This window comes from Marmota flaviventris, chromosome 6 (genome assembly GCF_047511675.1).
Source record: "Marmota flaviventris isolate mMarFla1 chromosome 6, mMarFla1.hap1, whole genome shotgun sequence".
In the NCBI taxonomy this organism is placed as follows: Eukaryota; Metazoa; Chordata; class Mammalia; order Rodentia; family Sciuridae; genus Marmota; species Marmota flaviventris.
The window spans coordinates 29174842-29200329 of NC_092503.1; the positions used below are offsets into that span (position 1 = coordinate 29174842).

General features: G+C 33.2%; 1 protein-coding gene across 7 annotated transcripts in view; it reads left to right on the forward strand.

The window, feature by feature from the left end:
* The window catches only part of Ahi1 (Abelson helper integration site 1), a 172306-nt gene that overhangs the window by 85827 nt on the left and 60991 nt on the right, over positions 1-25488 (forward strand). The gene's annotated exons all lie outside the window — the stretch shown is intronic.

Genomic DNA, 25488 nt, shown 5'->3' on the forward strand with positions numbered 1-25488 from the left:
TTGTCTATGGAGTTCAGTTGTTTGATCTGTCTTACTGCAGTGATCTGTATCCTTTGTATTCACCCTAAATAAAATTTTTTGTTACCATACTTTAATGTATATTGTGTGTGTGTGTGTGTGTGTGTGTGTTTTAATAACTTGACATGGCTAGGTAATGGTTTGTTTAGCTGGAAATGGTGGAATGGATGCTTAGGGAAAACTGGGTCTGCAAAGATAGATTGGAGCCAAATTGTGCTATGCATAGGAATTCACATTTTATTCTTCAACTAGAAGAGTTATCCAAGGTATGAATATGAAAGATATGATAAAATATGCTTTTAAATGGGATGGGACACTTCCAGATTCATTCTGTCAAGCCAGTACCACATACCAAAACTAGCTAAGGACATGTCCAGGAAAGAAGACTATAGATTAATATTCCTGATGAACTTAGATACAAAAATACTTAATATTAGCAAATCATGTTCAACAACATATTCAGATTATACACCATGACTGAGTTGGTTTTATTCTAGAGATGCAAGACTGGGTTTCATATATGCAAATCAATAAATGTAATTGGGGCTGGGATGTAGCTCAGTGGCAAAGTGTCTGCCTTGAATTCGCAAAGCCCTGGGTTCGACCCCCAGTTCCAAAAAAGACAAAAAAAAAAAAAAAGAACCCCACCAAAAAAAATAAGATTAAAAAAAAATAAATAAATGTAATTCATCACATAAATAAAATTAAGAACAAAGATAACTTAGTCATCTCAATAGATGCAGAGAAGGCCTTTGACAAAATTCAGTATGAATTCATGATAAAAATACTAAAGAAACTAGGGATAGAAGAAACATACCTCAAAGTCATAAAGGTTATATGTGAAAAACCCAGAGCCAGCTTCATTGTAAATGGGGGGAAACTGAAAGCATTTCCTTGAAAAATCTGTAATAAGACAGGATGTCCTCACACCACTTCTATTTAAGATAGTGCTAGAATTTATAGTTAGAGTAATTAGGCAAAGAGAAATAAAGGGGATTTAAAATAGGAAAGGTAGAAGTCAAATTATCACTGTTTGAAAATGGTATGAGCCTATACTTAAAACATCCAAAAAATTCCACCAAAACACTGCTAGAGCTAAGAAATAAATTCAGCAAAATAGCAGGTTACAAAATCAACGTAGAAAAATCAATAGCTTTCCTATATACTAATAATGAATCTACTGAGAAAAAAATCAGAAAAGCAATTCCATTACAATAGCATTGAAAAATACAATAAAATACCTAGAAGTAAATCTAACTAACAAGGTGAAAGACCTCTACAATGAAAACTGTAGAATATTGAAGAAATTGAAGATATTCTCAGAAGATGGAAACACCTTCCATGTTCATGAATAGGCAAAACTGATATTGTTAAAGTGGATACAAAAGCAATTTGCAGATTCCATGCAATTCCCATCAAATTACCATTGATATTCTTTACAGACTAGAAAAAAACAGTCCTAAAATTTATTTGGAAGAATAAAAAACCCGCAATAGCCAATGAAATTCTAGACAGGATGTCCCTCCCCAAACAAAAACAATGCTGGAAGCATCACAATATCTAACTTCAAATTATATTACAGAGCTATAATAACAAAAACTGCATGGCATAATGACTGACATAAAAACCAATGGAACAGAATAGAAGACCCAGGACAAACCCACACATCTACAGTCTTCTGATTCCTTTTTTTTAAATATTTTTGTTTTAGTTGCCAATGGAGCTTTATTTATATGTGGTGCTAAGAATTGAACCCTGTGCCTCACACATGCTACGCAAGTGCTCTACCACTGAGCCATGACCCCAACCCAGTCATCTGGTTCTTGACACAGGTGCCCAAAACATACATTGGAGAAAATACAACCTTTTTAACAATAGTGCTGGGGAAACCGGTTATTCGTATGTAGGAGAATAAAACTAGATCATTGTCTCTCACCACGGTGTACAAAAATCATCTCAAAATAGATCAAAGACCTAGGAATTAGACCAGAGACTATACAACTCCTAGAAGAAAACATAGGATCAACACTTCAGCACATAGGCACAAGTTAATAAGACCTGTAAAGCTCAGGTAATAATGCCAAGAGTTAATGATTGGGATGGCATCAAATTAAAAAACTAATACACAGCAAAGGAAACAATTAGTAATGTGAAAAGAGAACTCACAGAATGGGAAAAAAAATTTTGCTACCTATTCTTCTAACAAAGGATTAATATCTAGAATATATAAAGAACTCAAAAAAACTTTACACCAAAAAAATCAATAATAATAAATGGGAAAATGAATTAAACAGACACTTCTCAAATGAAGAAATGCAAATAGCCAACAAGTGTATGAAAAAGTGTTCAACATAATTAGCAAGTAGGGAAATGCAAATCAAATCTACATTGAGATTTCATCTCATACCAGTCAGAATGGCAGACATTAAAAATACTTATAATGCTTATAATGTTGTGTATGGTTGTATGCCTGTAATCCCAGTGCCTCCTGAAGCTGAAGCAGGAGGATTGTGAGTTCAAAGCCAGCCTCAGCAACAGTGAGGTGCTAAGCAATTCAGAGAGACCCTGTCTCTAAATAAAATATAAAGTAGGGCTGGGGATGTGGCTCAGTGGCCACGTTCCCCCCCGCCCACTAAATAAATAAATACATGCTGGAGAGGATGTAGAGAAAAAATAACACTATTATGCTGTTGGTGGGATTATAAATTAATGCAGCCACTATGGAGACCACTCAAAAGACAAGGAATGGAACCACTGTGTGACCCAGCTATGCCACTCCTATCCCCCAAAATTAAAGTCATCATACTACAGTGATACATCCTTATCTGTGTTTATAACAGCACAATTCAGAGGAGTCAAACAATAGAACCAGTCTAGTTGTCCATCAGTGGATGATTAGATAAAGAAAATGTGATATATGTGTATATAATGGAGTTTATTCAGACATAAAGGAAAATGAAATTACATCCTTTGTCAGGAAAATGGATGGAACTAGAGACCATTATGTTAAATGAATTAAGTTAAACTCAGAAGGTCAAGGGTCATATATTTTCTCATATGCAAAAGCTAGAGAGGTAAAAAGGGAAAGAAAGGGTGGATCTCATGGAAATCAAAGGGAGATTTGTTAAGTTGTGTGTATATAAGGACAAATTCATCATTATGAACAACATAATACACCAATAAATAATGTTGAAAACTTTTTTCAAAAATATACTTTAAAAAACTATAGCTGGGACTGGGACTGGGGCTCAGCAGTAGAGCACTCGCCTAGCATGTGCGAGGCCCTGGGTTCAATCCTCAACACCACATAAAAATAAACAAATAAAATAAAGATATTGTGTCCAACTACAACTAAAAAATAAATATTAAAAAAACTATAGCTGGTATCTGGGTAAGACATGGTCTAGAAAAAAATATTAGGGTATTACTGTGAATTCTTAACAATAAGTCAGTTAATCCCTGTTAAAATTAAAACTATTTAACATCTTTCCTAAGTTTTATAAGAAGTCAATTTGTAATTTTAGCATTTTGGGTTATAGTAAAGGCTACAGCCTATATAAATGCTTCACCATGTAGTGAACATGTTATAGACTTCATCTCAAAACTGTTCCATACTTGTTTGGTATCATTAAGAAAATGTATAAAACAATGACAGCAACTTACGTTTGCATAAACATTTATAAGATTTTTTTAATACATATGTTTGTTTTCTCCTCAACAAAACTCTGAAAGGAGCAAGTGTGAAAAATCTTATTGAATGAAATCATCTTAAAAATTTTAAAGATCTTATTCAATTCATTTACAGTGGAAACTAAGAACTGGAGGGACTGACATATAACTATACTTCACATAATTAATGTCAGTCGCACCTAGCTCAATGCATCGTCTTCACTATACCAAATTGCCTGTTCTATAGAAGGACTTAAAAACGGGAGGTAAAGTGGATTCCCTGGTCAAGACCCTCAGAGAGGCTGTGCCTGCAGCCACTCCTTTGTCCTTTGTCCTTTTAGTCTGCCAAGTGGTACTTCTGGCTTGGGTATTATGTTTCTTTACTAGCTTTAGAGTTCTTTGAAAAGTAATAACCTGAACAATACTAACAACTATTTGGAAAAGATGTGATTTTTGAAATTAAGCTGTCAAGAAGGACATCTTAATTTCTGAGGATTAATCAATTTGTGTTTTATTTCACCTTTAGATATATTCTATTTGACAGTTATTAAATTGTCTTTCATGCTAGGGTCAGTATAATTGGCATGTTTAGTATCTAGCCAAATTAACAGGCTCTCTTCAGAGAAACTTTATTCTGATTTGTCTGAATCCAGATCCCATTCAACCATCTCAAGAGTCCTGTAGAACTAAATTTTAGAACAGGCTATCAGGTGTGATGGTAAATGCCTCTAGTTCCAGCTACTTAAGAGACTGAGGCAGAGGAATTACTTGAACCCACAAATTCAAGACTAATGTGGACAATATTGTGAGCTCTATTGCAAAAAGAAATAAAATAAAAATTAAAAATTAGTTTATTCAGTAATAAAATCTATCACTATTATGGGTGGATAAGGGAGAAAAATTAGCAGAAATACTTATTACTGGCAATGGGGTATTTGTATCATCTTTGCTTAATTATATTTGAGGGACAGTGTATTTTGTTTTTATGTATTTCTAGCTTTTCACAACATTGCTCTAAGTTAAATTTAATTCAGATTAAATGGATAAGTCAAGCAAAATAAAACAAATCAATTTATTAATATGACTTGTATTCATGAAATCTTCATATCATCGTTTTTAATTATAAATTTGGTGTTTGGATTACATCTAAGCTGGAAATATGATGGCTCTTTATTTCAAAGGAAAAATATATTTGAGCAAAAATTAGGAATTAGAATAATTCTCAGTAAACACAGCTGATGATAAAAGGAAGTTTCCATTTTAAGGAAGGTAAAATGAGCTCAAAGAACTTTTCATCACATCAGAATTGGCAGGTTTTTTCTATTATTACTTAATGAATTTAACTGCTTTATTGAATTCTGTCTGGTTTCATACTTTCAAAATTCTAAGATCTCAATCCATTGGTAAGATAGGTTAAAGGAACCAATTCATTGCCAAAAGATGATCAGTAGAATTAATGGATTTTCTATAGATTAGTGTTCTTAAGTATTCTTTTTTGTTAAAAAAAAAATCAACATGTTTTTATTGGGCAGTTTTTAAGAGCAAGACTTTGTTTTCCAAAATGGTCACTTTTCTGAATTTGCTGTATATTATGAACTTGAATTGGACTTAGTCAGAATAAAGTTGAGCCTTATCCCTAACTCTATTACCTGTTTTTTGAGGGTAGTTGACTTTCTCACTTCAGATAAATGTCTCTGAATATTTTCTCCTGCATAGAATTTTTAGGAACACAAAAATATTTTTAATACTTTAAAACCCATAAAATGTTGTGAGAATAAATAATAGGAAGCTACTTGAGATTTGAAATCATACAATTTGCATCATGACCCACAGAATGAAGGAAGTACATGATTTAATAAAATGAATTAAGTGATGATTATAGGAAGAAAATATGTGAGAGGGACAAATAATGGATATAGGATTTTTAGAAGCATGCCAAAAAGGCGTCAAGATTAAGTAATTTAAGAGGACAGTTTTCAAACAAGCATCTCAAACTCTATCCCTTAGAATTTTACACTTCACTTTTGAAGCTTTAGCTTTCCACAGAAATACCACCCTTAACCCATTTTTTAAATGTGATAATGTTGAGAATTTCAGATAGTTAAAATAATAGGCCAAAATTTGTGTGAGAGTATGTGTTGGGTTGGGAACAATCCTTTCTTCCAAAGCTAAGAAACAACCAAAATAACAAAGAACTCCTTTTGATAGCCTTGTTTTCCCTCAGGATTTGACTGCCTCTAAAAGCATGCAATGCAGCAAGAAGCATCAGAAAACTTTGAAGTACTTCATATAATGCCATTTTGCACCCTGTAGTTTTTCCACTCAAGAAAATACTGTTCTATAGTAGGAAAAAAAAAAGAATCAAAGTGGGAGGAAGGGTACTTATTTAATCAGAAATGTGTTGATAACATTTGTTCACTAATAGAAGCAGTGATGTATAGAAGTAAACTTCAGATTAGGAATTGATGTCAAATTTCTAATTCTGCCTTTATTGCCCCGTCAGCCTCTCAATTTATTCAACTTCTAAATAGCTAATGATAGGCCAGGCAGTATGCTGGTGCTGGTTGTTCAGAGTAAAAATTACAGACCCTGCTCTCAAGGGGTCTGCAGTTTTTATTAGAAGAAGACAAGGAGACATTTATAGTGCAATGTGGAGAGCCTAACTCAGGCTCAGGGGTCTGAGGAAGATAAAGAATTTAAAGACTCGGTGATTTCTGAATTGAGTTTTAAGAAGAGGAGTCCCTATTAAAAAGAGGGGCTCTAAGTCTGAGGGGTGGGAACAACTTAACAAAGTTTTTCACATATAAAATGGAGGCTGTTATACCAAATTTGACTGCTTTTTAAAAAGGCTAACAAGCAGTGTGAAATCACTTTTTAAATGATTAAGCAACTAAATGTAGGTTGTTACTCTTATCTTTTATTTCTGTAGCATGAATTAAGTAATAGTAGCTTAATTTAAAAAAAAAAGGATGGTGATAAAAATCAAGACAGGATGAAAATGTACATATGTCACATAGCTGGTCAGACTAACTGAATTAATCCTACTGTCCATCTCATCTCCCAAAGACCAGGAATTACATCCAAAGCTGATGTTGCTGCCATTTTATATATTTTCTCTAACTACCTATCAACACAACAGTCCTAGAAATGGGACTAATTTCATATTTGGATTTTTCTGGTTACTGGCTAAATCTTCATTGTTTGGAATTTTCCTATAATGTGACTATTTTATGCTCCCTTTCTACAAAGATTAAGACTTCATTTGCTAGAATTTGTTGTTGTTGTTGTTGTCATACTTGGAATCTGTGAAATTGATGTTGTATCAGTACATTAAAGATACAAGGTACCATTTTAGTAACCAGTATACTATTATAGTAATTCTGCATTGATCCAAGTTAATCTACTAGTTAAATATTAAAACTTATCCTCCACTTATAATACAAGTCCCTATATTTTTTAATAAGGTTATTTAAATTAGTCAGGTGTTTTTATATGTTGATAATTTAAAATATATTCTACATACAAATAATTTCCTAATGTATCAACTAATGAATATTAATGAATTTGATGGTTCTACATGCACAGGGATATGTACTTAGTATTAATGTATTAATTATGAGGCATGTTAAATTTTTTTACATATCTTCTGAGGGGAGAATATGAGGGCAAACTTTTCTCCCTGTTGATATCAGCAGACTCAAATGAGATTGAATCTGCCCACTGTTTTTTAGCCATTTGTTTTGTAGGAAGCCATTTTCTGTGTCTATATGGCACCATATGGTTCCAGCCTTACAACTTTTACCCTTACCTCCATCTGTTTAAAATAGAAAAGGTACTTTAAATTTCAGCCTCATTTCTTTTGTGTGTTTGTATGTTTGTTTTAAGAACCTTTTGAATTTAGTTGTCAGAATATACCATAGCATTTGCCCGGTGGTATATTAAAAACCAATGAGGAATAAAAAGCAACCAACTTGCTCGCATAAACTGTAGGAAATTCTCAAAATGAGATCTTATTGATTTAATGACTGTGCAAGCTACATAATTTAATCCTAACATGGCCAAAGTAGGACCTAAATCATTGAATTCATATTGATATTCTGATGTTTACCTTTTCCAAAGCTTTTTAGTTGATGTATTAATAACTTTTAGTTTGTCTTTGTATTTTGAACACTTATAAAGGTATTTGCCTATACTTTTTTTAAAAAAGCAAATGTAAAGATTTTGAGTTTAGGCAAAATTGAACAGAGCTATTATAATGTATAAAACTCTGAAATATAAAATTTAATCTCAAAGAATATGCAACCTCAAACTTGTATAGCAAATAATATAAACTAATCACTTTTTGTTGTGTATGTGACAGAAATCTAATAACTGTCATGAGTGAACTTGAGTTTCCTGAAAGAAACCTCTATTTTTTACTCTTCAGTCTCATTTCTGGGAATAACATTACCACTTTTTTTTTTTTTTCTGGTACTGGGGCTTGAACCCAGGGTTCCTTTATCACTGAGCTGCATTCCCAGCACTTTTTAGTTTTTATTTTAAGACAGTCTCACTAAGTTGCTTTGGGTTTTTCTGAATTGCTGAGGCTGCCCTTGAGACTGGCCTTGAACTTACAATACTCTTGCCTCAGCCTCCTGAGTTTCTCTTCATTGCAGGCATGCATCACCAGTACCCGACACATTACCACTCTTTTGGGTAGAAACTTTGGTTTCATCTTTACCTCCTTCTCTCTTCCTTTTTTAACTAGTGTTTCTCAGACCACTCTCATTTCTTTATTCTAAATCTCTCTTAATGTCCCTTTTGTGTTTATAGTCTCTTTCATTTCTTCCTTGTTCCCTTTTTTCTAGTATTGATGTTTTGTGGATATCATATCTTCTTAACTCTTTGAAAGTTCTGTTCCCTGAATTGATGTTTCCTCTGTGTTTGGTTTTTGCCCATCAGTTTTTCTATTATTCTTATGGTTTTTCCTTATATATCTAGTGAGTGTTGTTGTTGCCTGTTTTTAAAGATGAAGGACTGGGTGCAAATACAGTGTTCTTCTGTTGTGTGACTAGCTCCATGATCTCACTATTTTGTTCACTCAAGCGGAATGTCTTAGAACTTTGTTCCATGTGACTAGGACATAACTGGCTACTTGTATTTCCATTAAGGCAAGATGAATGGATCCACCTGTCAGGCTGTCAGGATAATTGCCAGATGAGAAAAACTGGAACAGCATATCTACTCGAGACACTTTCACTCTTCCCAAATGATTTGTTATTTTTAGAAACAATTCCACTGATTTTTGTTTTCTTTTGACCTGAGGTTCATGCTGGGTAGACGCCATTTTTGTTGGGTTTTCAGTCTGTTTAATCACTTTCCTCTTTTATAAATTTGTTGAAATCTCTAATCTGTTCTTCTCAAGCTTGGTGACCTTTGCATTGCTAATTCCAATGGTCAGTTCTTCATCCTTATCTTACTTGACCTATCAGCAGCATTTGACACATTTGATCACTTCGTAATGCATGGTTTCTGGGATACCACATTCTCTTGGTTTTCTTCTTATCTCATTAGTCACTTCTTTTTATTCTCTTTTGCTGATTCTTCGTCTGTTCTGACATGTCTTTCTAGATTGTTCCACTACAGTTTGGTTGTTTTATTCCCTGCATATGCTCATATCCTTGGGGATTGCATGATTTTAAATAAAACTCATATTCTAGTGATTCTCAAATGTTTTATATTAAGCTTAGATCTCTTTTCTGAACTCTAGATGTGCACAGTATATTACAGTAGTCTCTAGCTTCATGTGATTGTTGAGTACATGATATGTAGTAAGTATGACTCAGAAACCAAATTTTTAATTTAGCTTAATTTAATTTAATTTTAATTTGAAAACTAAATGTGGCCAGTAGGTACATCTTGGGAAAGTACAGAATAGTAAATCCACTTCTGTGTAAGTCTTCATCATCTTACCCTAGACCAATTGTTACACTATAAAGAATTAGCAGTTGATTTAACTGACTATCAGGAAACCTTTAATAATAAAAACTTCCTTGAATGTAATGTTGAAGATTTTATGGTATTTCATGATCATGATTCTGAAGATGTTATTAAAAGCAGTATCAATTGATTCATGTTGGCACTTTAGAAATTTTAAGTCAACACATGAGATTCTGGTAGCACTCAGCAAAGAAATCAGAATACCTGAATTTAGATTTGTATTCTCTTACTTTTTCTATGATGTGAGTAAGTTATTTCATCTTAATGATTTGTCATTTAAAAGGATAGAAAAAATATTTATAAGAATAAAAAATTTTAAATACCCAAATACATTTGACTTCAAGTACATTAGGAGTTAATAAAATTTTATATCTTTATGGCTATATTCAGAACTACTTTAATCATTGAACCTTTTTATTTTAAATTTATCTAACATCCTACTACATGTTGGAAAGTGAAAACACTGTGTTCTTAAAATTAAACCTAGTGAATGATTTACATTAAAATCCATATTTCTCCACTATTTCAAAATATAACTTTTAGGAATACTGAGTAAAACATTTCCATGACAAAAGGTGGTTTTTATTATATAATTTTGCAATAGATGACTGAAGGTTTTGACTACTTTATCAGAACATAATTATACCATGATGAAAGCAGTGAATATTTTTTAATTTACTATTGTGCCTCTAGGGTAAACTGCCAGTAATCAATTTTTTCAAAGGTAAGAACAAAAGGAAGAATTGAATTCTCATTTGGCTACATAAGGTGAGGGAAAGCTGGGTTTGGTGTTGCATGCCTGTAATCCCAGTGACACAGGAGGCTGAAACAGGAGGATTGTAAATTCAAAGCCTGCCTCAGCAATTTAGCCAGGCTCTAGACACCTTAGTGAGAACCTGTGTCACAATAAAATATAAAAAAAGGGGGGGGGGGGGCCGCTGGGGCAGGCTTTGAATATATATATTCAAATATATTTGAATAATATTCCAATGCAAGTTCAAAGGAAAAGGTCAAGTTTTTACTCCATATTAATCACTTTACTTGTTCCTTCCACTGATATATCATTAACATTTTCATACTTCATATCAATGTCCATTTCAGCCATTCTGTGATGCTATAAAAGGTAGATTTTTTTTAAAAATTAATATCTTTATTTACTAATTTTGCCTAGAGTGGGTACTACCTAGAACAAGCAAGCAGCTCTTTATACTCCACCTCACCCCAGCCAGGGAAAAAAAAATAAAAATCATTTATATTATAAAAACAATAATTTTTATTTTCTTTCTAAATCCTGGTATCTCAAAGTAACTTTATAAAAAATTAGATCTGTGCCAAGAAGTACCTTAGTATTTAATCATTTTCATTTGTGTCCACTGAGAGATCAGAAAAAGACCTTGGAAATTCAGAGAAAAAGACTTACTCTTCTCACTTACTCTTACTTGGTTAAGTTATAAGCTACTAAGACTACACTCAGAATAACCCTAATGTTTCCCTTAGAGAAGTGAAGTGCAGACTTTTGCATTTTGTGGTTTTAGTCAGTTGGGTCTGGATTGTGAACAGTATATGATATCATAGAATTTACTGGTAATGTTTTCTGGAAATGAATATCCATCACTTATTGAAATAGTCAACTAACAGTAGAAATTAGGTTTAGGAACCAGACCTTCTGGTAATGATAGAGACCTCTAGATAATGTTGATTTGTATTTTCCAGAATTTTAAATGCACATTTTCAGGAACCTTTTTCCTTGAATGAAAAGTGAATGAAAATGTAAAGAATCACTCTTCGTGGTGTTCTTAGTCAGCAACTTGCTAACTAGTCTGAGAGCAAAGTTGATGAGAAAGACAGAAACTGACAAATGACTAAGTGGAGTGACTGGTCATTTTTTTTTTAAATAATATGAGAGGTTTTCTATTTTAAATGTTGAATAAGTAAAGAGTGAAACATTGTTCTAATTTCAATATACTTTTTTTGCTCAACTTTCCCCTCTGAAAAATATCCACTATAATTTTGTAAGGAGTCAAAATTGAGAATGTTTTTTTTTTTTTAACTTGCATCCTTTTTTTAAAACAGGACCAGAAATAATGTATTTAATAGAAATACTCAAATGTAAGCTGTTACTCAGCTTAAAAACTGAACACTTTTTTATACTTTCAAAAAATTAATTCATGCAGTTCATCAAGCACTGTTTATATAAAACCTAGTCTGTGACAAGAACTCAGCCAAGTTCTGAACAAAAATGGGGCATGAAATCCTTTATATTTTATGTTTGTTAAATTTGAGAAAGTAAGAGAATACAGAGGGGGTTTTTTTTTTTTTTTTGGCCAGCTCAGAATCAGCAAAGTTTGTTTGTTTTGTTTTCCTCTTCCATTTAGTAATGACCTCATAAAGTTGTATCATGTCAGTCTTTTTGATCTGTATTTTAAATAAAGATTAGAAAGGAGTAGAAAGGAACAGGTTTTAAACATCATTGTTTGAAAGTTGTAAATTCACAACATAATGGACAAATTAATATAATTCTTATTTACTGAACTTTTACAGAAAAAAAAAAGTTAATAGCATAATAAGCATATTGTTAAAATTTGACTTCCCTTTATTTTAATTTAGGAGAAATTTCCTTCAAATCACGATGCTTATGCTTAAAGTTTAAATGTACAATTTCTCCCAGAACTTTATCTATAATAAATGAGTCTGATAAAATGTTTTCTCACCTTCCTACTTTCTCAATACCTTACCAGTGTAATAAACAGCTTTTTTCATCGTTGTTTTAACTTTGTTCTTGTTTTGTTTTATTTTTTAAATATGAAGAATATTTGGTTCTTATCCATTCAGGTTCTGAAAGTGCAAGATCATTCATATATTTAGTAAGTATAATAACCAAATAAATACAAATAGAACAAATAACAAGAAAGGGAAGGAAAGTGTTATCTTTCCATTACTGATACAAAATAGCTAAAATAATCATTTTATATAAAAGAAAGATTTACTTTGGCACTCAGTCTCAGAAAGCCTGTGTCAATTGTATTAATCAGCCTTTCATCAGTGTGATTAAAATACCTAAGGAAAACAACTTAGAAGAGGAGAAATTTATTTTGACTCACAGTTTCAGAGGATTCAATCCATGGTTGTCTGGCTCCATTGCAGAGTGTGGCAAAGGAAAACTACTCATTTCATGGCAGCCATGAAACAAAAAGAGAGCAGGGAGGAAGTCAGGGTTAGATAACCCTTCTAAGATGTGCCACTAGTGGCCTACTTCCTCCATCTTGGTCCTGCTTCCCAATTGTCATTTGTTTTATTAATCCATCAAGTGGATTAATCCATTGATGAGTCTAGAGCCCTATCATCAAATCATTTCCTAAAAACCTCACCTTCAGGCATTGCTTCACTGAGGACCAAGCTTCAACTCATGAACTTTTTGAGGAACATTCCAGATGCAAATTATAACAGCAAGGCAGCACATGATGGCAGGAAGTATGTGTTAGAACAAAAGCTTCTCAGCTAATGGTACCTGGGAAGCAAAGAAGAAAGAAGGAGCTGGAGCCTCAGTATCCCCTTCAAAAGCATATCCCCAGTCATGTGACTTTCTTCCACAGAGCCCATCTTCTAAAGGTTTCACCTCCCAGTAATGCCTTGAACTGGGGACCATTTCTCACCACATGACTTTTGGGTCACACTTAAGATCCAAACCATTATGGGGAGGCAAAGAGTCATTCGGGGCCTGGGATTATGTTGCTGTTTAAATAGGGTAGTCAAGGAATATTTCACAAAGAAGCTGGCACTTGAGCAGAATTTTACAGAATAAAAAAAGAGAGCACCTGTGTTATCTGGTAGAGTATCATATTCAATCAAGATCCTAGGCAGAAATGCACTTCTAATGTTTTTAACATCGAAGGTCAGTATAGTCAGAGTGGAGGGAATGAAGAGGAAGCAGAAGACAGTAAGGGTAGAGAGATCAAGACACCACATTGTACAGAACTTTGTAGAAATTAACTGGTAGAAACTCAGTTCTATCTCCAGCACTGGAAGTTCTCACTGAAGGACTGTTTTCAAAAGGGGATGTGGATAGAATTGTGTAGTTTGATATTTGCTACAGTAGAAAAGAATAAAGTGAGCTATGGGCAGTGGCACATGCCTATAATCTGAGTGATTCAAGAGGCTGAGGCAGGAGGATTGCAAGTTCAAAGCCAGCCTTTGCAACTTGGCAAAACTCTGTCTCAAAATAAAATATATTATTTAAAAAATGGATTGAGGATGTAGTTCAGTGGCTAAAGCAACCCTGTTTTCAGAGCCAGTGCCAATAAAAAAAAATGAATAAAGTATACTGGGGAGTGTTTCTGATTTAGTGACAAATCCTGAAGTGAAGGGGAAAGTTGGTCTCATAGACAAAGAAGTGTTGAATTATTATAAGATGAAAAGATTGATAATTGTAAAAAAAAAAAAGTGTTAGAGGCATCCCACACAGGAAGTCCAGTCAAAGGATGATTTTAATAATTAAGGTGGGAGAAAAGAACTGAACAAGAAAGTGAAGAATTAAATCATTAACATGGAAATCTGGAATATGAGTGGTAAGGGATAAAGGAGTAGAATCGGAGAATAGTTGAGCCTTCTAATATAGGCAAATGAACAGTGGCAACTATAAATGGAAATAGAGAAATTAGGAATATTGGCAGAAAGAATGAATTTGAAATTTCTGGAAGACTTCTAAACAGGATATTTAATAGCTTGCCCATTCATTTGAACTTGATTTATTGAACCATACTATAAGTCAAGCCCTGTGCTACGAACTATAATGTATATTTTGAAGTATACGCTTGAAGCGTAAGTATAAATTAAGGAGTCGTTGATATACATATGGTATTTGAACACACAGGTGTTAATGAGAAGCTGGAAGAAGTTATTGAAAACAAAGAGATGAAGAACTAGTAGCGATGACTATTGAGGAATAGCTTGGATATTTGTTACCCAAAAAGATGGTAAAGAAAAAAGCTGAGGAAACAGGAAAATACAGGAAGCTTCTGATAGTGGTGCACATCATTGTTTTCACTTCTTTACTGCAATAACAAATCTGAATAAAAAGGAAATGCCTAATTATAATTTTGTGCTCTTTCATCCTTTTTGTACTTGAGATTTTCAAGTTAAAATAATATTAAGGTTAAAGACAGTGAGTTATATTTTAATGATTACACGCAATGAAGTGAAGTTTATTGGCCTTTCCGATATTAAAAATGGGTGGCACATTTTATTAGAAACCTCTGACTTTCCTCAGACTAGATATCTAGAGCCTGTCTCAAAGGATGTGGTTTGAACAGACTTCAATCTCCCAGTAGAGTTTAATGAGGAAATTTAGTAAATACTTAAAATTGTATACAGTTTTTGGTTTTAAAATAGAAATGGGTACAGTAGGTATTTGATTATTGGTTTAAAAAGTTGAAGATGTGCTAGCTTTCTGTTTGTTGGATCAGTGTATTTTATTTTTGATTAATATTTGAGATTAAATAGCACAAATCATTGAAGATCAGCATATCCCTGGAGATATTCTCAGAAGGAAGATCTAGGATATTTATTCATTTATTGGGATACTACTAAATTATCCTTTCAGATATATTTTTTACTAATTATAAAGGAACAAAAACTAGTAAGAGAATTACAGATAACTCATATACCTAATTTGGCACAGTAATTTTTCCAGAAAATTAATATTTTTTCAATAAATTAATTTCTTATCATTAAACATGTAAAATATAAATATAATAATTGCTTATTCATGTATTAATTTTTGAGCTCTCCCTTATTTTTAGGAAAGTGGCTAATAAATTCAATATTAAGGAAGAAGTGTTTTGTTTGTTTGCAAATAATGCTGAGAAATTTCCTCAGGAAAAAAGTCTGCTTTGCCTATATGTAGGATCATGCAGTGTTCAAAAATCACTGAAAATTTGAAAATTTGCCTACTATATGATCACTATATGTCTATTTAGAGTCTATAATATTTTTCCTACAACTTTAGTTTGAAATGTTTTTAAACCACAAATTGAAAAAATAAAATATGCTTCTAAATTTACCACATTTGTTTTTCTTTCTGAAAACCTTATCATACACCTGGTAAAACAATCACAGTACCCATTATCATACCTCAAAAATTAATGATAATTCTGAATAATCACCTAATCAATAATTCATATTCAGATTTCCCTAATTTTGTAAAACATGTCTTAAGCAAATTTTTGTGTACTTATTTTATTCAAGATCCAGTTTACATTTACATTGATTGGTATGTCATTTTGGTCTTATTTAATTTCAATTAATCTAAAATCTTTTTCATGATATTGATTTTTAAAAGAATCTGACACTGGGCTAATTCTCTTACAAAATGTTCCATGTTTGAATTTTTCTATTGTATCATAAGTAGGCTAAACTCTTGGTCATAACACTATGAGTGATACATTATTTTTCACATCATATCAGGTGGCATGTAATGTCAGGTATTTCCACTATTGGTGTTGCCAAGTTCAGTCTTTGATTAAGATGGTAAAAATAAAATGTTCCCTTTGCAATTGCTCAGTAGCATGGGATAATGTCTAGAGACCATGTGAACATGTGACTACCCTGTACCTTAACCTTGGCTTAGTGGTTTCAACATCCATTGGGGATCCTTGCAGGAGTTAGTTATCACTAACAGTGGGGAAGGATACAAAATGATAGTTTTCTAATGCTGGCCTTCTTCCACTTTATTAGCTGACAGTCTTCAAACAAGCAGAGTGATTGCTTTTTATTTTGCTTTCCCATCTCTCTTTTATTGATCTTTTTCTTTAATATACTTTTTATACTTCTTTAGTAACATTTTCATTTTTTCATCAGTTCTTGGCCTTGAACCCAGCCTTGTGCTTGCTAAGAAAGCACTTCACTGAGTTACATTCTCAGTCCTTTTTATTTAGAGACAGGGTCTTGCTGAAGTCACTCAGGCTGGCCTCAAAATTGTGATCCTCCTGCCTCAGCCTCCCAAATTGCTGGATTATAGGCATGTGCCACTACACCTAGCTACAAAAGTAGTCTTGAACAAATGGAAAGACATCCTTCTCCTGTGACAAGTGAGTGTAACATCATAGGGTCATTTCTCCCCCAAGATAATATGTGAATTTATTGTGATTCCAATTTTAAAACATTTTTTTTTCATCAACATGAGACAGGTTGATCCTAAAATTCATATAGAAGAGCATGCGGGAATACCTAGAAAATGCTGAGAGGGAGAGAAGGGAGAACAACCAGTGGAATAAATACAACATAATGTCAACACACATTTTTTTTTTTGAGAGAGAGAGAGAGAGAGAATTTTAATATTTATTATTTTTTAGTTATCGGCGGACACAACATCTTTTGTTTGTATGTGGTGAATGAGGATCGAACCCGGGCCTCACACATGCCAGGCGAGCGTGCTACTGCGTGAGCCACATCGCCAGCCCAATCAACACATATTTTTAAAACTTCTGAAATTAAAACAATGCAGTATTGACAAATAAGTAAATGTATTGATTAGTGGAAGAGAGAAAAATATTTGGAAAAAGACCCACATACATTTTGGTGTATGAAAAAGAAGAGTTTTAAACCATGATATTAGGACAACTAGGTAGTCATTTTTTTTTTAAGAGAGAGAGAGAGAATTTTTTAATATTTATTTTTTAGTTTTCGGTGGACACAACATCTTTTATTTTGTGTGGTGCTGAGGATCGAACCCAGAGCCCCGCGCATGCCAGGCGAGTGCGCTACCGCTTGAGCCACATCCCCAGCCCTAGATAGTCATTTTTAAAAATAGTAGTATCCATTCCTAATAACAAACCAGAATAACAAAACTTTAATAGGTCAGAAATATAAATACTAGGAAAGGCTTTTGCACAATACAGTCAAAAGCTAAATGACAAACGCAAGAAAATATTTGCAGCCTTTATTATTGATAGATGAAAAGTCTCCCTGTTATATATGCCAGAGCATACAAATATAAAGCTAATTTTAAATTTGAACAGGAAATATCAACGTAGGCTCAAAGAGTTTTTTAAAACTTGATTTCCTAGATATGTTCTCTGAAAAGTTGAACAAAAGAGCAATAAGTCTCAAAGCCCCTGAGTGCACCGAGTCCCAGATTGTAGTTTTTAATTCGATTATGTTAATAGTACCAAAGCTCTTTGAAGAAATGACAGTTCCAATTCTACTGTGGGGAAATCACAGGGTGAACTTGGGACATCATAATTAAGGAAGTGCTCAAAAGCTAAGTGGTTCATATCAAAGGACATGAGAATAGGCATAAAGCAGCTCTCCTGGTCAAATTAGGGGACAGTTAGAGCAACAAAAGAAAATGTTTAGTAGCCAGGTGCAGTGGCAGATGCCTGCATACCCAGATACTTGGGAGGCTGAGGCAGGAGAATCACAAGTTCAAGACCAGTCTGGACAACTTAGTAAGATCCTATCAGAATAAAATTTAAAAGAGCTTAGGATATAGCTCAGTGTTTGCACAAGACCCCAGGTCCAACCCAAGTACCATAAAAAAGGAGGGGGGACTGCTTTGTGAATTTCAGAAGTAGTTTAATGTTTCTTTATTCTAATTGGTACATTGCTTATGTGTATCACAATTTTTATCTTCAAAATTGCTCATGTAAATGGAGTATTCTCAGGCTAGGGATGTGGCTCAGTGGTAAAGTGCTTGCTTGGCATGCACAAGTTCAATCCCTGGCACCTCAAAATAAATAGAGTACTCTCTTTCATATCTTCTAACTTGGTTGAATATGTAAAGTGTATTGAATTTTATATATTATATTTTAAGCTTTTTATTTTTTATCATTATTGATTGTGTTAGTTTAGCCTTGATTCTTTTGGACTTTCCAGATAGAAAATTATATTATTTCAAAAGCAGTTTTAGTTTTCCTTTTTTTAGGGGGATGGGTATCATACAGGCATTGAACCCAGGGACACTTAACCACTGAGCCACATACCCACCCCTTATATATTTTATTTTGAGACAGGGTCTCACTGAGTTGCTTAGGGCCTCACTAAATTGCTGAGGCTGGCTTTGAAATCACAATCAGACTTCAGAGCTGCTGGGATTACAGGCATGTTCACCAATCTTTTTCCTAGTTCTAAGGGCTTATAATCTTAATGTAGCCAACTTTATATTAAATGTAACAAAAAAGGATCCCTTCCTTCTAAAAAATATATTCTACCGGAATATAATAAAATTTTATTTTTGCATAGCCATGGGTAATCAAAGGATAATTCTCTCTGTGAGTCCTACAAAAAGATTTATGGAGATTTCCAACACTAAGTATACTTAGGTATAGTGTTGCCTGGAACCAATAGATCTTAAGAAGATATGGTTAAGGAAGTAGGGAGCTTCTCCAGGTCCTCACACAGTGCCCTGTGCTTGGTGGGCAGCACATGGCTATTTTTCGATGATATATAAAGTTGATGCATATATGTTTTGACTTCAGAACAAGGCATTCTTTCCTGTTTTCATTTTTATGTAAGTCTATATTTTTTCTCTCGCTCTTTGATCATGATCTTGAGTTGAAGGTTAATAGAGTTTAGGGTAACTAAAAAATACTTAATTCTCTGTTCAAAATAGTTATACAGTGGGATAAAAAGTCATGATCTGATTTTTCTACAAAGCAAAATACTGAAAGTATCTATTAAGAAGCATAAAATTTCTTCCATTCTCTGGAGTATGTTACTATCTGGAAAATTAGAATAAGTTTTTTATAATAATACCTTGTATTTTATTGTGAGTTTATTACTAAAGGAAGAAGTAAATTAAAGCTTCTGAAAACAATCCCAGAGGACTGAGGATGTAGCTCAGTAGTAGATGCTTTTACATAACTTGCAAATGGTCCTGGTTTTCATCCCCAGTATCAAAAAAAAAAAAAAAATTCCAGCACATCCTCAAGCATTCTGATGACTAAATGACTACTGCTCACACTTAATGCTGTATTATAGCTTATGAATCTGGTGGATATGGCTTAGGAGGGAACACATTCATTCAGTTAATATTGGAGAAAACTCTTAAGGACCTTCTGTGTTTTGGTCATTTGGGTTAATTAAGTCCCAACCACAGGGGCCAAACACACACATAAATAGGTCTGAAGGGTATGTAGCTTAGAAGCATGAGTTTCAGTAATGGTACTGTTGCTCGTTAGTTGTGTGATCTTGGAAATGTTAGCTACCTTCTGATTTACTTTCTGAAAGCCAATATTTTCTTTCTTTAAGATGGGGTCCTCTTTGTTGTTTGTTTAATTACCTATTTTAAAATTCTTAATTCTTGCTTTTTGTCTGCTTCATTTTAGTTTAAGAGATACTCTGTTTCTCACATTGACATCAGTGGTACTACCAGTTCTCATTCATGTGGTCTTTTTCAGGATACTGAAATCCCTTAAAGAGAGTTGTTCATTTTCTTTGCCTCCTCATGTTTTGTGTTGTCAGCTGTACTGATGGAGATCTGAGCTGTTGCTACAGACAACCTGACCAACTTATACCTCTGTCCTAGAATAGATACTTTATAAATGTATTTATTACTGTTAGAATCAGGAAGGTAACCAGTAGCAGAATTGAAACATTGGTAAAAATTAAAAACAAACAAAGTCAAGATCAGTAGACAAAGAAAAACAAAAGAATGAAGTAAATTAACCAAAAACAAAGAGAAAAAAATAACAACAATGTAACTAAATAGAAGCAGAGTTCAGCTTCCAGTTAGTATATACAAGATTGGTAATTTTGATCACTCTGACTATAACATTGGGAAAACCTAACATAGACAGAAAGTCATCAAAGATGTGGAAACAAAGTCTAAATAAAATAAATTGCAAAGAGATTGAGCCCTTCCCATAAAGGAGTAAAGGCCAACTGTCACTTATTAATATATTGGAGCATTTATGGAGGTAGAAGCACAAGAGAACAGAAGAGCAAGCCTCCAGGATAGGGAGAAATGAGCTGAGGACCATGTGGGCCACCATGATAGACTGGAATCTGAAAGATCCCAAATGTGACTCAGTCTTATTCACTCATCATTTCTCCCCTAGAGGATTTTTTGTGACATAAGCAATAACTCCAGAAACTGGGAGAAAGGCAGAGTTCTCATAATCTCTAGGAGTTTAAATCCCAAAGTGTTCCTAAACGGAGGACCTTAACTTACTTTTGGAATACCTAATATAATAGGTTAGCTATAGTAATAACTGCCTGCCCCAACCCAAGCCAACTCCTGATTTGAATAAAGAGATCTTTATTCTTAAAGATTTTCTTAAAGAGGAAATGATGACCCCTTTCTGAGGAGAGATATTTTTTATTTCATTCTCTACTGATTATATGTCCAAGAGTTCTAACCTGTAATCAGAATTTACAAGGCATGTGAATAAAGCAGAAATAAGTGCCCCATAATCAAGAGAAACTACAATCAATAAAAAGAGTCCCAGGGATGATGGAAATGTTGGAATTAACAGATAAAACTTTTGAAATAATTGATGCATACGTTGAATAATTTATGAGAAAACATAATCAAAATGAATGACAAGATAGAGAATTTCAGCAAAGAAATGGAAATTCCCAAAAAAAAGAATCTAGTGGAAATTCTAAACCTGAAAAGTGTGTTAGATAACATGAAAATTTATTAGATGGGCCTGTTAGCATATAGGGCTCATTGAAAGAAAGGATCACTGAATTCTGGAATAAGACGATTGAAATCATGAAAATTATCCAAATTGAAACACAGTGGGGGAACGAAGCCCTGGGAGGAAGAAAGAGTATGAGATCTATGTGTTAATGTAAAATGGACTAAATATGTATAATTGGAATTCAGAAGGACTGTAGAGGAAATGAGTTTAAAAACTATTTGAAGAAATAATGGGCTAGGAATTTTCTTACTCTTGTTAACAAAGATTTTTAACCTCTAGACATTAAAATCTAAGCAAATCTCAAGAAGGAGACACATATACACACACATACATGCTACATACATACATGTAAAACCACATCTAGGCACATCTTAATTAAAATGAAGAAATTGAAACATAAAGAGAAAATTGCAAAAGCAGTCAGAGGGAAAAGAATGAACACTGAGGGAAATAACAGTAAGAATCATGCCTGCCTTCTCATAAGAAAAAAATGGAATGAAATCACTTTCTGAAAGAAAATGGCCATGAACCTAGATTTCATTACTCATTAAGAACGTGCTTCGTAAGTGAATGTCCACTAAAGACCTCTCAGGAAAAAAGCAGTCACCAGATTTTCACTATAAGAGATTGAACCAGGGGTTCATCTGCCTGGAGCAAAATCATTTCATTTGAAAGCCTGGACCTGCAGGAGAGGGTGAAAACACTAGGAAGGATAAGTATGTGGACAAACATAAAAGACTGTATTTTTAAAAATTCTCTAAAAGACTTGACTTTAAAACAAGTATACTGACAATATATTGTCACATTTATAACATAGAAGTATAAGCAGTAAGGGTAGTGAGGTAAATGTAGGAATACTGATTTAAGGTGCTTATATTGTCCTTTAAGAGGAAAATCCTAATTCATGGTATACTGTAATAAATTAAGGGTATATCTGTAATCTCTAGATTAATCATTAAAACTGTGAAGATGTATAGCTAAAAATCCATTAGGGGACATAAAATACAATAGTAAATATTGAATTATTCTAAAAGAATATAAAATAAAATGTAATATATGTGTAATATGAATTGTAATGCATTCTGCTGTCATATATAACAAATTAGAATTTTTTAAAATGCAGTAAAATAGTAAGATGGCAATGTGGTACACACCTGCAATCTCAGCTACTTGGGAGGCCACAGCAGGAAGATTCCAAGTTTGAGGCCAGCCTCAGAAACTTAGTGAGATCCTGTGTCAAAATAAAAAAATTTAAAAGGCTGGGGATGTAGCTTAATGGTAAATCACCCCTGGGTTCCATATCTAGTACTGAAAAAAATAAAAAAGCATAGCAAAATGGTAAACTTAAAGCCATACCATTAATTATTTTAAATGTAAATCATCTAAACGTTGAAAGGCAGAGATTCTCCGACTGGACAATACATCAGTAATATTTCTTGGCGGATTGATTTTTATTCATATTTTTTCATTTATTCATTTTAGAGATATTCTGTAATCTTAAGTTCATTTGGAAATTTTATAAATTTAAAATATTTCATGACAACTTTGACATTTTAACTATATTCCTGCACAATTAGTATTTTAATGACCATATGTATTTATAATGTAGAGTACAAATACAATTACATTTTCTTCATTTATTTCATGTTTTCCAGAAAATAATGTTCTTTTGAGAAACAGAACCAATAGGATATGTTTGTATATACGTGTATATATGTACACACACACAGAGAATGATTTACTTTAAGGAATGATGGAAACTGTCAAGTTCAAAATCTGCAGGCCAGAAAAGAGTTATAGTTCAAGTTCAAAAACGCAGTCTATCCACAGATTTCTCTCAGGGGAGGTCAGCGATTTTCTTAAGGTCTTAAAATAAGTGGATGAGGCCCACTTACATAATGAAGGCCCATCTACTTTCTTGGGGTGTACTGATTTAAATATTAATCCCATCCAAAAACAAAATACCTTCAAAGAAATATCTAGAATCATGTTTGATCAAGTATCTGGGTACCACAGCCTACTCAGGTTGACATGTAAAATTGATCATTATAGCAAGCTACTTAATATGAGCTTTCACTTATTATACTTTACTAAAAGTGAAATTGAGATACAAATGCAGATTTTTAAGTAAAATTTCCTTAAAATAGGAAGCTATTTTAGGACATTTTCCCTAAGCTTATTTCGTTTTGAATATATATTACTGCAATCTTGGATAAAAACATTTCCCAACAATATTATTTCCATTTGCCACCTAAATTACAACTAAGGTTATAACTTTGGGTAATCTACTTTTTAAAATTCAAGTTTCCAACATATTCTTGCCTTGCAAATGAAACTAAAATATGTTGTTTTTATCCTTGTGATTGTATAAGCTAAGGATATTTATTTGGGGGTTTTGTTTTTATCATTTAAAGTTACTTTTTATTTCCAACTAAAGTTACTTTCTAATTGGATAAGAATTGTAAAATTTATAATCAGCTTAGGTCAGTTTTATAGCATTCAGGTTACAATAGTGAGAACACACATGTAGATGTTGCTAATTCCTGAACCCCATGGTGTGAGCCCTCTCATTTGAAAGCTTCTGGTGCCAGACTGCTTTCAGTGGTTACAGCTAGGAGGGTTGCAGACATCAGGGCTGGGGAAGTGGGAATTTCACCAATTGTTCTGTGTACCTCTGTATTATTAAAATCTTTGAACAAGAATCTTCATTACTTGGGTCTTGGGTCTGGAGATGTAGCTCAGTGGTAGTGCTTGTGATTAGTACCTATGGAGCCCTGAGTTCTATCCCCAGCATTTAAAAAAAAAAAAAAAAATCTGCACTATTTGAATATTTTCTAAAATGTGTTACTTGTCTTTTTTGTTTTTAAGCTTTTCACTCAAAGGTAATGTTCCTCTATGATTTAAAGTCTTTCCATTAAAATTACCCTAAAGACTTACTACATTTAAGATAGAACCCAGTTCATTTACTGTATAGTATTTTTTCAAAACAGAATATCTCTGTTTTATTAGACTCAATCATAATTTATTCATCTTATAGCTAGGCAGTGAGTGCTAGATAGCCTGTAAATAAATATTAGTTGATTGGATTAAGGTAGCTAGTAGTTTATACCTCACTGTCTAACAATAATAATTGAAAGAAGTTTTTAAAACAAAACAAAAGCTATGTTTTTAAAAAATGTTTCATGGTACATTGTTCATTTTGAATATATTCTTTCAAGTTATAAAAAGCAATTGCTTGTGTTGATCTCACTGAATCCCTTTTCATACTTCATGTTAAGTGCTTGTGAAACAGAGGAACTAATATTTTGTTTGAACTAGGAATTTTGCTAATTGCTATTAACAGACATTGGAGTTCTCACTTCTAACAGGTCTTGTGTGTGACAGCCTTTAGTATTATTTAAACAAACTCTTCTGATATCCTCACTCTTATGTAAGTTTGCTAATGGACAGAGATTGGAAACTAAATGAGACCAGTGCCTGTGTTCATTTTTAACTTGAGCTTGACTTTGAACCAGTATCTTACAAATGAGATACAATGTGTTATATCCTTGAAGGCTGCTTATTACAAAGAAATGCAGTAGAGGACATTGAGAACAAAAAGATAAATCCACACATGATAAAAGGATATTTCTCAAGATTAGCCATCAGTGTTATCATTTTAAAGGAGAGAATCAGGGAACTTTCTTTTTCCTCAGATACACCATGGTGGTTGAATAAATAATAGAAAATGTCATAGTAGGAAGTCAGATCAAAGAGAAATTCAAATAGATTTATTTATTCTTTTGAGAAAATAAGGAAGCAGTGATTCCTTTCATGGCCTTTATGATATTTCATTATGAAACTTGATGACCTCAAGTCAGAAATAAACCTTTCATGGAGGAAATGCAGCAGAGTCCAGATAATGGTGTAATTTTGAGCTGGAAGCAAGATATGGCACATCTGCCACTATTGCTGGAGGCCACTTGAATGGGAAAACTGTCTTAGCTAACCTTAAGTAGGGTGTCTTAGCTAAACTCACCAACTGTTCCTGACCAAAGAATTCATGATATAACTTGAAAGGATCCTGCCAGCTGAGTGAAGCTTTTTTCTTGTAGACTGTATGAGGCATGTCTTACTGACATGAATGTTTTCAAAATAAAATGAAGAGGCATAATAACCCCATATTCACAATTCTTTTCTT